The sequence below is a fragment of the Capricornis sumatraensis genome, chromosome 7 (assembly GCF_032405125.1).
Source record: "Capricornis sumatraensis isolate serow.1 chromosome 7, serow.2, whole genome shotgun sequence".
In the NCBI taxonomy this organism is placed as follows: Eukaryota; Metazoa; Chordata; class Mammalia; order Artiodactyla; family Bovidae; genus Capricornis; species Capricornis sumatraensis.
This window is the reverse complement of record NC_091075.1, coordinates 75068819-75084667: the sequence shown is the minus strand read 5'-3', so window position 1 is coordinate 75084667 and position 15849 is coordinate 75068819.

The window sequence follows — 15849 nt, the reverse complement described above, 5'->3', positions numbered from 1 at the left end:
ACCAATGCACGAGACACGGGTTAGATCCCTGGTTCGGGAAGATTCCACGTGCTGGTTGTATGTGGAAGATTCCACAAATAATCCACAACTACTGAACCCTGTGTGCCTAGAGCCTATGCTCCGCAATAAGACAAGCCAGTGCAATGAGAAGCCTGTGCACCACAGCTGCAGAGTAGCCCCTGCTCACTGCAATTAGAGAACAGCCTGCACAGCAACAAAGACCCAGCATAGCCAAAAATAAATAAATAAAATTACTTTCAAAATATTGCTTTTTGCTCTCTACAACCTTATTCTGAAACTTTGGTGAAGGTTAAAAAAAAAAAAAAGTTGTGATAAATTAATCACTGCACTGGCCAAATAGGCTAGAGAACTGTTTCTCCTTCCCTCTGTTACTTTGAGAAATCACTTCTCTTAGGATGGATAATCAGTAAAGTCCTACTGTATAGCACAGGCAGCTATATTCAATATCTGAGATAAATAATATAATGTAAAAGAACATGAAAAAGAATTCATATATATGTATAAATGAGTCGTTGTTCAGTAGAAATTGTAAATCAACTATACTTCAATAACATTTTTTTAAAAAGAAATCATTTCTCTTGAGTTTTGTCTATAAAAGGAAGAAGTTGCACTGGTGAGATCTAAAATTCTCACAGTTTAGAAATCTAAGGTGCTTTTTATTTTGTTAAATTTTGAATCTCCTGCAGATATTTTCTAGAAAAACTATATGCTTTTTTTTAGTTCAATATACCCTAGTTCCTTCTCTGTAGCTTCATTTGTCCTCTGTAAGGAGACCTGCCATTAGGCCTATCAGAACTGAAGACAGAGATTTAAGTCCTGCTCAAGTAGGCTGTAGTCCATGGGGTCGCTAGGAGTCTGACACGACTGAGCGACTTCACTTTCACGCACTGGAGAAGGAAATGGCAACCCACTCCAGTGTTCTTGCCTGGAGAATCCCAGGGATGGGGGAGCCTGGTGGGCTGCCGTCTCTGGGGTCGCACAGAGTCGGACACGACTGAAGTGACTTAGCAGCAGCAGCAGCAAGTATTGTTGACAGTACCCTTGCTGCCAGTTGGGCCCTAACGTCTTATTCTGGTTCTGGTAACCAGAACACAGGGTCTCATCCATGATAGTATCTGCAGCTTGAGTCACAGAGGTATTCCCTAAATGCTGAGAGAGTGAAGGAGGTGAGCCAGGGAGCTCCAGAAGGAACCAAGCTCCTCCTGCTCCTCAGGGAGCCCAGACCACAATTTGCATTACTCTCCCCTGTTCCTCTTCCACTCAAACCCCTGGCTTCCTTGAATCCTGGCTACTTGAAATTGCTGTTCTTTTTCTGAAAGACTGTCCAGTACCTCTCTGTCTGTGGAAGCTCATTCCTTCCACTCCTGAGTCAGATGACATCGTCTCAGCAGCCGCACTCTTTAGAATTACAGCCCCTCCCCTTTGCACCCAATCCTATTGTCTTTCTCTGCTATTAGCGTTTATCACTAACAAACACACTTTGTATGTTATTTTAAAATTTTATTTACCATTTTATTGTTTATCTTTCCTTACTAGAACCAAAGTCCAGAAGAGCAGAGAAAAAAATTTTTTTAAACTCCCTCCCATCTCACTCCCCATCCCACCCCTTTAGGTTGATACAGAGTCCCCATTTGAGTTTCCTGAGCCATACAGCAAATTCCCGTTGGGTATATTTTATATATGTTAATGTAAGTTTCCATGTTACTCTTTCCATACATCTCACCCTCTCCTCCCCTCTCCCCATGTCCATAAGTCTATTTTCTATGTCTGTTTCTCCACTGTTGCCCTGTAAATAAATTCTTCAGTACCATTTTTCCAGATTCCATATATATGTGTTAGAATACGGTATTTATCTTTCTCTTTCTAACTCACTTCACTCTGTATAATAGATTCTAGGTTCATCCCCCTCATTATAACTGACTCAAATGCTTTTCTTTTTATGGCTGAGTAATATTCCATTGTGTGTATGTACCACAACTTCTTTATCCATTCATCTGTCGATGGGCATCTAGGTTGCTTCCGTGTTCTAGCTATTGTAAATAGTGCTAGTGCAATGAACAATGGGATATATGTGTCTCTTTCAGTTTTGGTTTCCTCAGGGTATATGCCTAGGAGTGGGATTGCTGGGTCATATGGTGGTTTTATTCCTAGTTTTTTAAGAAATCTCCACACTGTCTTCCATAGTGGCTATATCAGTTTACATTCCCACCAACAGTGAAAGAGCATTCCCTTTTCTCCACATCCTCTCCAACATTTACTGTTTGTAGACTTTTTGATGAGGGCTGTTCTGATTGGTGTGAGGGGATATCTCATTGTAGTTTTGATTTGCATTTTTCTAATAATGAGCAATGTTGAGCATCTTTTCATGTGTTTGTTAGCCATCTGTATGTCTTTTTTGGAGAAATGTCTGTTTAGGTCTTTTTCCCACTTTTTGACTGGGTTGTTTGTTTTTCTCACATTGAGTTGTATGAGCTGCTTGTATATTTTGGAAATTAATCCTTTGTCAGTTGTTTCATTTGCTATTATTTTCTCCCATTCTGAGGGTTGTCTTTTCACCTTGTTTAACGTTTCCTTTGCTGTGCAAAATTTTAAGATTAATCAAGTCCTACTTGTTTGCTTTTGTTTTTATTTCCATTACTCTAAAAGGTGGGTCATAGAGGATCTTGCTTTGATTTATGTCATCTAATGTTCTGCCTGTATTTTCCTCGAAGAGTTTTATAGTTTCTGGTCTTACATTTAGGTCTTTCATCCATTTTGAGTTTACCTTTGCGTATGGTGTTAGGAAGTGTTCTCATTCCTTTACATGTACCTGTCCAGTTTTCCCAGCACCATTTATTGAAGAGGCTGTCTTTGCCCCATTGTATATTCTTGCTTCCTTTGTCAGAAATAAGGTACCCATAGGTGCATGGGTTTATTTATGGGCTTTCTATCTTGTTCCATTGGTCTATATTTCTGTTTTTGTGCCAGTACCATACTGTCTTGATGACTGTAGCTTTGTAGTATGATCTGATATCAGGAAGGTTGACTCCTCCAGCTCCATTCTTCTTTCTCAAAACTGCTTTGGCTATTCGGGGTCTTTTGTGTTTCCATATGAACTGTGAAATTTTTTGTTCCAGTTCTGTGAAAAATGCCTATCAAATGGTAATTTGATAGGGATCACATTAAATCTGTAGATTGCTTTTGGTACTATAGTCATTTTCACAATATTGATTCTTCCTACCCAGGAACATGGAATATCTCTCCATCTGTTTATGTCATCTTTGATTTCTTTCATTAGTGTCTTATAATTTTCTGTGTACAGTTCTTTTGTCTCCTTAAGTAGGTTTATACCTAGATATTTAATTGTTTTTGTTGCAGTGGTGAATGGGACTGATTCCTTAATTTGTCTTTCTGATTTTTCATTGTTAGTATATAGAAATGCAAGTGATTTCTGTGTATTGATTTTGTATCCTGAAACTGCTAAATTCACTGATTAGCTCTAGTAATTTTCTGATACTATCTTTAGGGTTTCCTATATACAGTATCATGTCATCTGCAAACAATGAGAGATTTACTTCTTCTTTTCTGATCTGGATTCCTTTTATTTCTTTTCTTCTCTGATTGCTGTAGCTAGGACTTCCAGAACTATGTTGACTAATAGTGGTGAAAATGGACAACCTTTTCTTGTTCATGATCTTAGGAGGAATGCTTTCAGTTTTTCACCATTGAGAATAATGTTTAGGCTTATCATATATGGCCTTTACTATGTTGAGGTAGGTTCCTTCTATGCCCATTTTTTTGAAGAGTTTTACTCACAAATGGGTGCTGAATTTTGTCAAAGGTTTTTTCTTCATTTATTGAAATTATCATGTGATTTTTATCTTTCAGTTTGTTAATATTGGTGTATCACTTTGATTGATTTGTGTATATTGAAGAGTCCTTGCATCCCTGGAATAAACCCAACTTGATCATAGTGTATGAGCTTTTTGATGTGTTGCTGAATTCTGTTAGCTAAAATTTTGTGTGTGTGTGTGTTTTTTTTTATGCCAAGTTTGAGAGAGAGAAGCTTCGTGAAGGGGAAAGGATTGAGAGTGGGCCTCTTTAAAAGAGCCTTGCTGGCACTGAGGGGCCTGAGGATGTCCTTTGACCTCTGTGAGGAGTCATGTGAAAAATTAATGCAAAAAATTCATGATGGAGTATGTCAGTGTTGTAAAGAAGTTCTTGAATGACGTGTAAAAAATACATCAAGTACAAACCATTATCAAAGCCTAACAATGAGATCAAGCCCTGGGCCTTTGGAGTAGGAGCATTGACTCCAAGACCTTAGACTACCAGAGAACTAACCCTAAGGAGTATCAAATAATGAGAACTCACACAAAGGAAATCACTTGAATACAAGACCCTGTATCACCCAACCACCAGTAGCACCCTGTGCACTAAACAATAAAGCAAAAATACAAATCCAATCATCAGCAGACAGGATTACCACCTCACTCAGCCTTGCCCATCAGAGGAAAAACAAACAAGCAAAAACTCAGCACAAATCTCACCCTATAGGAAGCTCACACAAACCACTTTGCCAATCTTGAAGTGAAGTGAAGTCTCTCAGCTGTATCCGACTCTGCGACCCCATGGACAGTAGCCTACCAGGCTCCACCATCCATGGGATTTTCCAGGCGAGAATACTGGAGTGGGCTGCCATTTCTTTCTCCAGGGGATCTTCCCAACCCAGAGATCGAACCCGGGTCTCCTACTTTGCAGACAGACCCTTTTCCATCTGAGCCATCAGGGAAGCCCAAAGTGTTACCACGGAGGGCAGAAATCAAAAGGAAGAAAGAATTAAACCTTCTTCAAGGAAAGAATTCAACTTTCCTTGAAGCCTGGGAAAGGAGACCTCAAACACAATAACTTAAAAAATAATAATGAAAAGGCAGAGAAATACTGCACAAATGAAGGAACAAACTAGAAACACAGAAGTCCAAATAAATGAAGAGGAAATAGGAAAACTACTTGAAAAAGAATTCAGAATAATGATAGTGAAGATGATCAAAAACCTTGAAAAAAAACAAAATGGAGAAAATGCAAGAATCAATTAACAAAGACCTAGAAGAATTAAAGGACAAGCATACAGAGACAAATGGGCTTCCCTGGTGGCTCAGAGGTTAATCATCTGCCTGCAATGCAGAAGACCTGGGTTCGATCTCTGGGTCAGGAAGATCCCCTGGAGAAGGAAATGGTAACCCACTCCAGTACTCTTGCCTGGAAAATCACATGGACAGAGAAGCCTGGTAGACTACAGTCCATGGGATCGCAAAGAGTCGGACATGACTGAGTGACATACAGAAACAAACAACACAATTACTGAAATTAAAAATACTCTAGAAGGAATCAATAGCAGAATATCTGAAGCAGAAGAATGAATGAGTGAGCTGGAAGACAAAATGGTGGAAATAACTTCTGAAGAACAGAATAAAGTAAAAAGAATGAAAAGAGCTGAGGACAGTCTCAGAGATCTCTGGTACCATATCAAATGCACCAACATTCAAATTATAGGGGTCTCAGAAGAAGAGAAAAGGAAAAGGTATGAGAAATTTTTTGAAGAGATTATAGTTGAAAATTTCCGCAACATGGAAAAAGAAATAGTCAATGAAGTCCAAGAGGCACAGAGAGTTCCATATAAGATAAACTCAAAGAGAAACACACCAAGACACATACTAATCAAGCTAACAAAGACTAAACACAAAGAAAGAATATTAAAAGCTGCAAGGGAGAAGCAACAAGAAACATACAAGGGAAACTCCATATGCTTAACAGCTGATCTTTCATCAGAAACTCTGCAGGCCACAAGGGAATGACAGGATATATTTAAAGTACTGAAAGGGAAAAATCTACAGCCAAGATTACTGTACCCAGCAAGGACCTCATTCACAATTGATGGAGAAATAAAAAGCTTTTCAGACAAGCAAAAGTTAAGAGAATTCAGTACCACCAAACCCGCTTTACAACAAATGTTAAAGGGACTTATATGGTCAAGAAATACAACAGAAGAAAAAAGATCTACAAAATCAACCCTAAACAATTAAGAAATGGCAATAGTAACATATTATCAATAATTACTTTAAATGTAAATGGATTAAATGCTCCAACCAAAAGACACAGACTGGCAGAATAGATACAAAAACAAGACTCATGTATATGCTATCTACAAGAAACCCACTGCAGACCTCAAGACACATATAGACTGAAAGTGAGAAGATGGAAAAATACATCCCATGCAAATGGGAAGCAAAAGAAAGTTGGAGTAACAATCTCATATTAGACAAAATAGACCTTAAAATTCTTACAAGAGATAAGGAAGGACACTACATAATGATCAAGGGATCAGTCTAAGAGGAAGACATAATAATTGTAAATATCTATGTACCCAACATAGAAAGTGAAGTTGCTCAGTCATGTCTGGCTCTTTGCGACACCATGGACTGTAGCCCACCAGATTCCTCCGTCCATGGAATTTTCCAGGCAACAGTACTAGAGTAGATTGCCATTTCCTTCTCCAGGGGATCTTCCTAACCCAGAGATCAAACCTGGGTCTCCCACGTTACAGGCAGACGCTTTACCATCTGAGCCACCAGGGAAGCATATACCCAACATAGAAGCACCTCAATACATAAGACAAACACTGCTGCTAAGTCGCTTCAGTCATGTCTGACTCTGTGCGACCCCATAGATGGCAGTCCACCAGGCTCCCACCATCCCTGGGATTCTCCAGGCAAGAACACTGGGGTGGGGTGCCATTTCCTTCTCCAATAAGACAAACACTAACAGACATAAAAGGAGAAATTGACAGGAACACAATAATAGTAGGAGACTTTAACACCCCACTCACATTAATGGACAGATCATCAAACAGAAAATTATTAAGGAAACACAAGTCTTTTTTTTTTTACTTTATTTTACTTTACAATACTGTATTGGTTTTGCCATACATTGACATGAATCCACCACGGGTGTACATGCGATCCCAAACATGAACCCCCCCTCCCACCTCCCTCCCCACAACATCCCTCTGGGTCATGCCCCTGCACCAGCCCCAATCATGCTGTACCCTGCATTGGACATAGACTGGTGATTCGATTCTTACATGATAGTATACATGTTTCAATGCCATTCTCCCAAATCATCCCACCCCCTCCCTCTCCCTCTGAGTCCAAAAGTCTGCTATACACATCTGTGTCTTTTTTGCTGTCTTGCATACAGGGTCAACATTGCCATCTTTCTAAATTCCATATATATGTGTTAGTATACTGTATTGGTGTTTTTCTTTCTGGCTTACTTCACTCTGTATAATCGGCTCCAGTTTCATCCATCTCATCAGAACTGATTCAAATGTATTCAAATGTATTCTTTTTAATGGCTGAGTAATACTCCATTGTGTATATGTACCACAGCTTTCTTATCCATTCATCTGCTGATGGACATCTAGGTTGTTTCCATGTCCTGGCTATTATAAACAGTGCTGTGATGAACATTGGGGTACATGTGTCTCTTTCCATTCTGGTTTCCTCGGTGTGTACGCCCAGCAGTGGGATTGCTGGGTCATATGGCAGCTCTATTTGCAATTTTTTAAGGAATCGCCACACTGTTTTCCATAGTGGTTGTACTAGTTTGCATTCCCACCAACAGTGTAGGAGGGTTCCCTTTTCTCCACACCCTCTCCAGCATTTATTGCTTGCAGATTTTTGGATCGCAGACATTCTGACTGGTGTGAAGTGGTACCTCATTGTGGTTTTGGTTTGCATTTCTCTAATAATGAGTGATGTTGAGCATCTTTTCATGTGTTTGTTAGCCATCCGTATGTCTTCTTTGGAGAAATGTCTATTTAGTTCTTTGGCCCATTTTTTGATTGGGTCGTTTATTTTTCTGGAATTGAGTTGCATAAGTTGCTTGTATATTTTTGAGATTAGTTGTTTGTCAGTTGTTTCATTTGCTATTATTTTCTCCCATTCAGAAGGCTGTCTTTTCACCTTGCTTATATTTTCCTTTGTTGTGCAGAAGCTTTTAATTTTAATTAGATCCCATTTGTTTATTTTTGCTTTTATTTCCAGAATTCTGGGAGGTAGATCATAGAGGATCCTGCTGTGATTTCTGTCGGAGAGTGTTTTGCCTATGTTCTCCTCTAGGAGTTTTATAGTTTCTGGTCTTACATTTAGATCTTTAATCCATTTTGACTTTATTTTCGTGTGCGGTGTTAGAAAGTGATCTAGTTTCATTCTTTTACAAGTGGTTGACCAGTTTTCCCAGCACCACTTGTTAAAGAGATTGTCTTTACTCCATTGTATATTCTTGCCTCCTTTGTCAAAGATAAGGTGTCCATATGTGGAAACACAAGTCTTAAATGATACATTAGATGAGATGGATCTCATTGATATCTTTAAGACATTCCATCCAAATGCAGAAGAATACACCTTCTTCTCAAGTGCACATGGAACATTCTCCAGGATAGACCACATCTTGGGCCACAAATCAAACCTCAGTAAATTTAAGAAAATTGAAATTGTATCAAGCATCTTCTCCAACCACAATGCTTTGAGACCAGATATCGATTACAAGAAAAAAAGTGTAAGAAACACAAACACATGGAGATTAAACAACACATTTCTAAATAACCAACAGGTTACTGAAGAAATCAAAAGGGAAATCAAAAAATTTCTGGAAACAAATGACAATGAAAACACAACAACTCAAAACCTATGGGATGCAGCAAAAGCAGTTCCTGCTCTTTTGCATATTGTATTCCCAGCATACTCCTAGTTTCACACGTTGCCTTGGTGGAATTTAAGAGTCTGTTTGAGCCTTAGGGGTGACTCCATTCACCTCTGTTTACATACAAGCCACATCTCTCTCCCTGCATAGCCCTGCCCCTCCCCTCATTTCATTTTTCTGCCCTGGCCCTCCCCATTGTCCTTTTTTTGAGAATTCCCCCTCCATGTGATATGCAAACCACAAAATGTCACAACTGAAAGAGATCTCAGGGATCTAAGCCCTGTTTTATAGATGGAAAGACAGGCCTGCAGGAATTTGGCTTGTCTAGGTTTGCTTACCTAGTTGGAGCACAGCTGGAACTGAGATCCAAGGACACAGATTTCCAACTGGGCCACTGATCTTTCTGTCTCAAACTCTCCAGTCTTCCTCTGTTTGTTTCTGGCCCCAGGAACATCCTTTTATGAAAATTCCTCTGGGCCTGATGAGCTACTTTGTTCAGTGGCCCTACAGACAGGGTATTTGAGGTAAGATGTCTCTTCAAACCACCTTTCCTTAACTCTTCAGTATACTTTTATGCTAAAATTATTTGTCTTTTGGTTAGGAGAGGCCTTGTTGACTTCTATAGCTTCTAAAATAGTGAAGATATAGGACTGACATTTTAAAGTACAAGGCTATTCATTAGTTTAGGGGAAAGGGGATTTAACTCAAATATACAACTTCTTGAAGCCTTTCTCTCCCTTTGAGAAAGAGGTAGAAAGCTTCTACTCTATGCTCCTGACGTGCCATAGCAAGTTTACTTGGGTGCATACGTTTCTTTCGTGTGTTCCTTTGAGCTAACCATGAGGACAGTGAAATAAGGTACTGTATCATATGTTCTTCACATGATCTTACTCCTGATAGTCAACAAAATCAAACATCTGACAAAATGTTGAACTCAACTGAAGCTAAAACCAGGCACTGGTTTTATCAATAAGTATTTCTTTGATGAATAATCTGTATTTTTCCTTGTTTGTCTTTAAATTAACACTTAACCTTCCAGAATGGCTAAAAGTAAAACAGCAGGCAATATAAAGTGCTGATGAAAATGCTGAGCCACTGGAGCTTCGTATATTAATGATGGCAATGCAAATTGGCCATACAACCATTTTGGAAAACAGTCTTAAAGTATCCTATAGAGGCTTGAAGTATATGATCTGGATATCCTGTTCCAGAACAGAACTGAAATTTTATGTTATACAAAGAACTGGTAGGGAAGTGTCCAAAAACTGGGAACAGCCCAAATGTCCAGCTGGTGAATAGATAAATACTTTTAATACACCCATACAATGAAATAAAGTGTCAGGGAATTAAAACTTTTCCTGTACTTCCTTTAGTGATTGAAAGGGACAGTTGCTCAGTCATGTTGGACTCTCTGCAACCCCATAAACTATACAGTCCATGGAATTTTCCAGGCCAGAATATTGGAGTGGGTAGCCTTTCTCTTCTCCAGGGGATCTTCCCAGCCCAGGGATTGAACCCAGGGCTCCACATTGCAGGCAGATTCTTTACCAGCTGAGACACCAGGGAAGCCCCCTTCAGTGATTGGGATCTTTCCAATTCAACTGATAGAAGACAGATTAGCAAAAGAAAACAATTAATTGCCATATTTTTGTTAAGGTATGCGTGCAGAGAAATGTGTGACTCAAGGGCCAATTAGAATTTGGGGCTTATATGCCATCTTAATGAGCTTCCCTGGTGGCTCAGGCAGTAAAGAATCTGCCTGCAAAATCAGAGACCCGGGTTCAGTGCCCGAGTAGGGAAGATCCCCAGGAGAAGGGAAAGGCTACCCACTCCAGTATTCTTGCCTGGAGAATTCCTTGGACAGAGGAGCCTGGTGGGCTACAGTCCATGGGGTCACAAAGAGTAGAACATGACTGAGCAACTAACACTTTTTTTTATATCATCTTAATAGGGGAAGGAGGGGGAGAGAAAGATACTTAAGGGGAAACAAGTGAGTTCTCAGTGAGGGAAGAGGAGGAAGAAAGGGGAAACAAATTGACTTTTTGGAAAGATAGATGGACCTGAGGAGAATAGATGGGAGATATGATAGTTCTGGGACGATGTATGTTTACATATAGTGTGGAGACTTCTCATTTCCCATGATAAGCCTCAGTCATCCTTGGTGGATCCCACAGATGGCCTCTAGGGGAAGGGATTTGTGATCATTGAATTCTTCTTACTTCTGCATTTAGGAAGATGAGTAATTTCAGGAATTCAAATGTCTTCTGCTAAAAATAATTTTCAATAAAGATGAAAAGGAACTAGCTACTAATACAGGCATCTACATAGACGATTCTCAAAAGCATTATGCTAAGTGAAAGAAGCCAGATACAAAAGGCCACTTTCCTTATGATTCCATTTATACAGCATTTTTGGAAAGGCTATAGATGAAAAGATGTCCTTTTCATTATAGGGGACTGGAATGCAAAAGTAGGAAGTCAAGAAACACCTGGAGTAACGGACAAATTTGGCATTGGAATGCGGAATGAAACAGGGCAAAGGCTAATAGAGTTTTGCCAAAAGAACACACTGCTCCTAGCAAACACCCTCTTCCAAAACACAAGAGAAGACTCTACGCATGGACATCACAGATGGTCAACACCGAAATCAGATTGATTATAGGTTCTTTGCAGCCAAAGATGAAGAAGTTCTATACAGTCAGCAAAAACAAGACCAGGAGCTGACTGTGGCACAGACCATGAACTCCTTATTGCCAAATTCAGACTTAAATTGAAGAAAGTAGGGAAAACCACTAGACCATTCAGGTATGACCTAAGTCAAATCCCTTACAATTATATAGTGGAAGTGATAGATAGATTCAAGGGATTAGATTTGATAGACAGAGTGCCCGAAGAACTATGGACTGAGGTTCGGGACATTGTACAGGAGGCAGGGATCAAGACCATTCCCAAGGAAAAGAAATGCAAAAAGGCAAAATGGTTGTCTGAGGAGGCCTTACATATAGCTGTGAATAGAAGAGAAGCTAAAGGTGAAGGAGAAAAGGAAAGATATACCCATTTGAATGCAGAGTTCCGAAGAATAGCAAGGAGAGATAAGAAAGCATTACTCAGCAATCAATGCAAAGAAATAGAGGAAAACAACAGAATGGGAAAGACTAGGGATCTCTTCAAGAAAATTAGAGATACCAAGGGAACATTTCCTGCAAAGATGGGGACAATAAAGGACAGAAATGGTATGGACCTAACAGAAGCAGAAGATATTAAGAAGAGGTGGCAATAATACATATAAAGTGAAAGAGAAGTTGCTCAGTCGTGTCTGACTCTTAGCGACCCCATGGACTGTAGCCCACCAGGCTCCTCTGTCCATGGGATTTTCCAGGCAAGAGTACTGGAGTGGGGTGGAAGAACTATACAAAAAAGATCTTCACAACCCAGATAATCACAATGGTGTGATCACCAACCTAGAGCCAGACATCCTGGAATGCGAAGTCAAGCAATTCTTAGGAAGTATCACTACAAACAAAGCTAGTGAAGGGATGGAATTCCAGTTGAGCTGTTTCAAATCCTGAAAGATGATGCTGTGAAAGTGCTGCACTCAATATGCCAGCAAATTTGGAAAACTCAGCAGTGGCCACAGGACTGGAAAAAGTCTGTTTTCATTCCAATCCCAAAGAAAGGCAATGCCAAGGAATGCTCAAACTACTGCATAATTGCACTCATCTCACACACTAGTAAAGTAATGCTCAAAATTCTCCAAGCCAGGCTTCAACAGTACATGAACCGTGAACTTCCAAATGTTCAACCAGGATTTCGAGAAAGCAGAGGAATGAGAGATCAAATTGCCAACATCCGCTGGATCATGGAAAAAGCAGGAGAGCTCCAGAAGAACATCTACTTCTGCTTTATTGACTATGCCAAAGCCTTTGACTGTGTGGATCACAATAAACTGTGGAAAATTCTGAAAGAGATGGGAATACCAGACCACCTGACCTGCCTCCTTAGAAATCTGTATGCAGGTCAGGAAGCAACAGTTAGAACTGGACATGGAACAACAGACTGGTTCCAAATAGGGAAAGGAGTACATCAAGGCTGAATATTGTCACCCTGCTTATTTAACTTCTATGCAGAGTACATCATGAGAAACGCTGGGCTGGAAGAAGCACAAGCTGGAATCAAGATTGCTGGGAGAACTATCAATCCCTCAGATATTCAGATAACACCACCCTTGTGGCAGAAAGAGAAGAAGAACTAAAGAGCCTCTTGCTGAAAGTAAAAGAGGACAGTGAAAAAGTTGGCTTAAAACTCAACATTCAGAAAACTAAGAGCACGGCATCTGGTCCCATCACTTCATGGGAAATAGATAGGGAAACAGTGGAAACGGTGTCAGACTTCTTTGAGGGGGGGCTCCAAAATCACTGCAGATGGTGACTGCAGCCATGAAATTAAAAGACGCTTACTCCTTGGAAGAAAAGTTATGACCAACCTAGATAGCATATTCAAAAGCAGAGACATTAGTTTGCCAACAAAGATCCATCTAGTCAAGGCTATGGTTTTTCCACTGGTCATGTATGAATGTGAGAGTTGGACCATAAGAAAGCTGAGCACAGAAGAATTGATGTTTTTGAACTGTGATGTTGGAGAAGACTCTTGACAGTCCCTTGGACTGCAAGGAGATCCAACCAGTCCAACCTAAAGGAGATCAGTCCCAGGTGTTCTTTGGAAGGATTGATGCTAAAGCTGAAACTCCAATACTTTGGCCACCTCATGCGAAGAGTTGACTCATTGGAAAAGACTCTGATGCTGGGAGGGATTGGGGGCAGGTGAAGAAGGGGACGACAGAGGATGAAATGGCTGGATGGCATCACTGACTCGATGAACATGAGTTTGGGTGAACTCCGAGTTAGTGATGGATAGGGAGGCCTGCCTGGTGTGCTGCAGTTCATGGGGTCGCAAAGAGTCAGACACGACTAAGCGACGTTGAACTGAACTGAACTGAACTGAAGCTTCAGGGAAGAGGAGGAGTATTTTTGAGGAAAGTAAGCCAGCCACTCATGGGCACAGTTTATATACAGAAATTCCTGTCTAGAGATCAGTTACCTTAAGGTCGTTCCTAATATATCATCCAAGAGGAGGGAAGACTGGTCCTCTGTTGAAAGATGAGGAGGCAGAAGAAGGGATGCAGTAAAGTCAAGAAACCAGAGTGGCAAGCCAGCTGGGATTGGAGCAAATCAAGACTGAAGATAAAGTGTGTGGCATTAGTCTAGAACAGACACCATTTTAAGCATAAATTTGGCTTGTTCCAAGGAAGTCTTAGAGCTTTCCTGGAGGCTCAGATGGTAAAGAAACTGCCCGAAATGAGGGACATCCAGGTTTGATCCCTGGGTCAGAAAGATCTCCTGGAGAAGGGAATGGCAACCCACTCCAGTATTCTTGCCTAGAGAATTCTATGAACAGAGGAATCTGGCATGCTACAGTTCAGGGGGTTGCAAAGAGCTGAACACGACTGATCAACTGACACTTTCACTTTTCACAAGGAAGTCTTAGATAAGCACTGATAAAGTCTCCCCGAGAAACAAAATCAGACCACTGTAATCCAATCACAGTAGTGAAGGTCACGCCATGAAACTTTAACCAACTCAGTATACTGATTTGGGCAAAAATGATATGTAAATTCCTGTGTTGTGCTCAGAAAATAGAATGTTTCCCTAAGAAACTAGTCTGCATGTAATCTGGAAAAGAGAAAAACAAAGGGGGAAAATTTGGCACTGTTTACCTTACACTGTGCACAGAACATTGAGACACAGAATTGGACAGGTAGAGATGTATCACATAAGTTTAGGACAAGGATATTCACTTGGATTTTTTGACTCAGAGTAGGTGTGAAGATTATCTCTCCTGACATTAAGTCCATGCTCACAAAGTAACTCAACACCTCATTATATGTACTATCTATACTTTGATTTCAAGTGACAGTGAAGCCATTTAACAACTAGTAATCTAAGTTTTGCATCACTTCCTCCTACTTTCCCCTAACATCTGCTACTGTATCTCTTCCTTTTCTTGACCTCACTCACTCGGTTCCAGGCACACATGCCTGGAATAGTGTTATCTGAAGGCCCTTGCAGATGTACTTAAATTAAGGATCTTGAAATGAGGAGATTATTCTGGATTATCTGATTGTGTCCTAAATCCACAGACAGATGTCCTTATAAGAGACACACAGAGGAGAAAACAGAGTTAGCAATATAAAGATGGAGAGAAATTGTAGTGATATGGCCGCAAGGAAAGGAAGTGGGCAACCACCAGAAACTGGAAGAGACCTGGAATGGATCCTCCCCTAGAAGCCATTCAGAGGTATCATGGCTCTGCTGACACCTTGATTGTAGACTTCTAAACTCTAGAATTGTGAGAGAATAAACTTCTCTCCATTTCGAAGCCAGATCAGCCACCCCTACAAAAGCTTATGCTCCAAGCTTGAAAAATGAATTGGAAGACAAATTGACAATTATTGAACTCAAAGACTATAAATCAGTTCAGTTCAGTCAATCAGCCATGTCCGACTGTTTGCAACCCCATGGACTGCAGTACGCCAGGCTTCCCTGTCCATCACCAACTCTCAGAGCTTACTCAAACTCATGTCCATAGAGTCGGTGATGCCATCCAACCATCTCATCCGCTGTCATCCTCTTCTCCTCCCGCCTTCAATCTTTCCCAGCCTCAGGATCTTTTCAAATAAGTCAGTTCTTCCCGTCAGGTGGCCAAAGTATTGGAGTTTCAGCTTCAGCATCAGTCCTCCTAATGGATATTCAGGACTGATTTCCTTTAGGATGGACTAGTTGGATCTCCTTGCAGTTCAAGGGACTCTCAAGAGTCTTCTCTAACACCACAGTTCAAAAGCATCAATTCTTTGGTGCTCAGCCTTCTTTATAGTCCAACTCTCACATCCATCCATGACTACTGGAAAAACCATGGCTTTGACTAGACAGATCTTTGTTGGCACAGTAATGTCTCTGCTTTTTAACATGCTGTTTAGGTTGGCCATAGCTTTTCTTCCAAGAAGCAAGTGTCTTTTAATTTCATGGCTGCA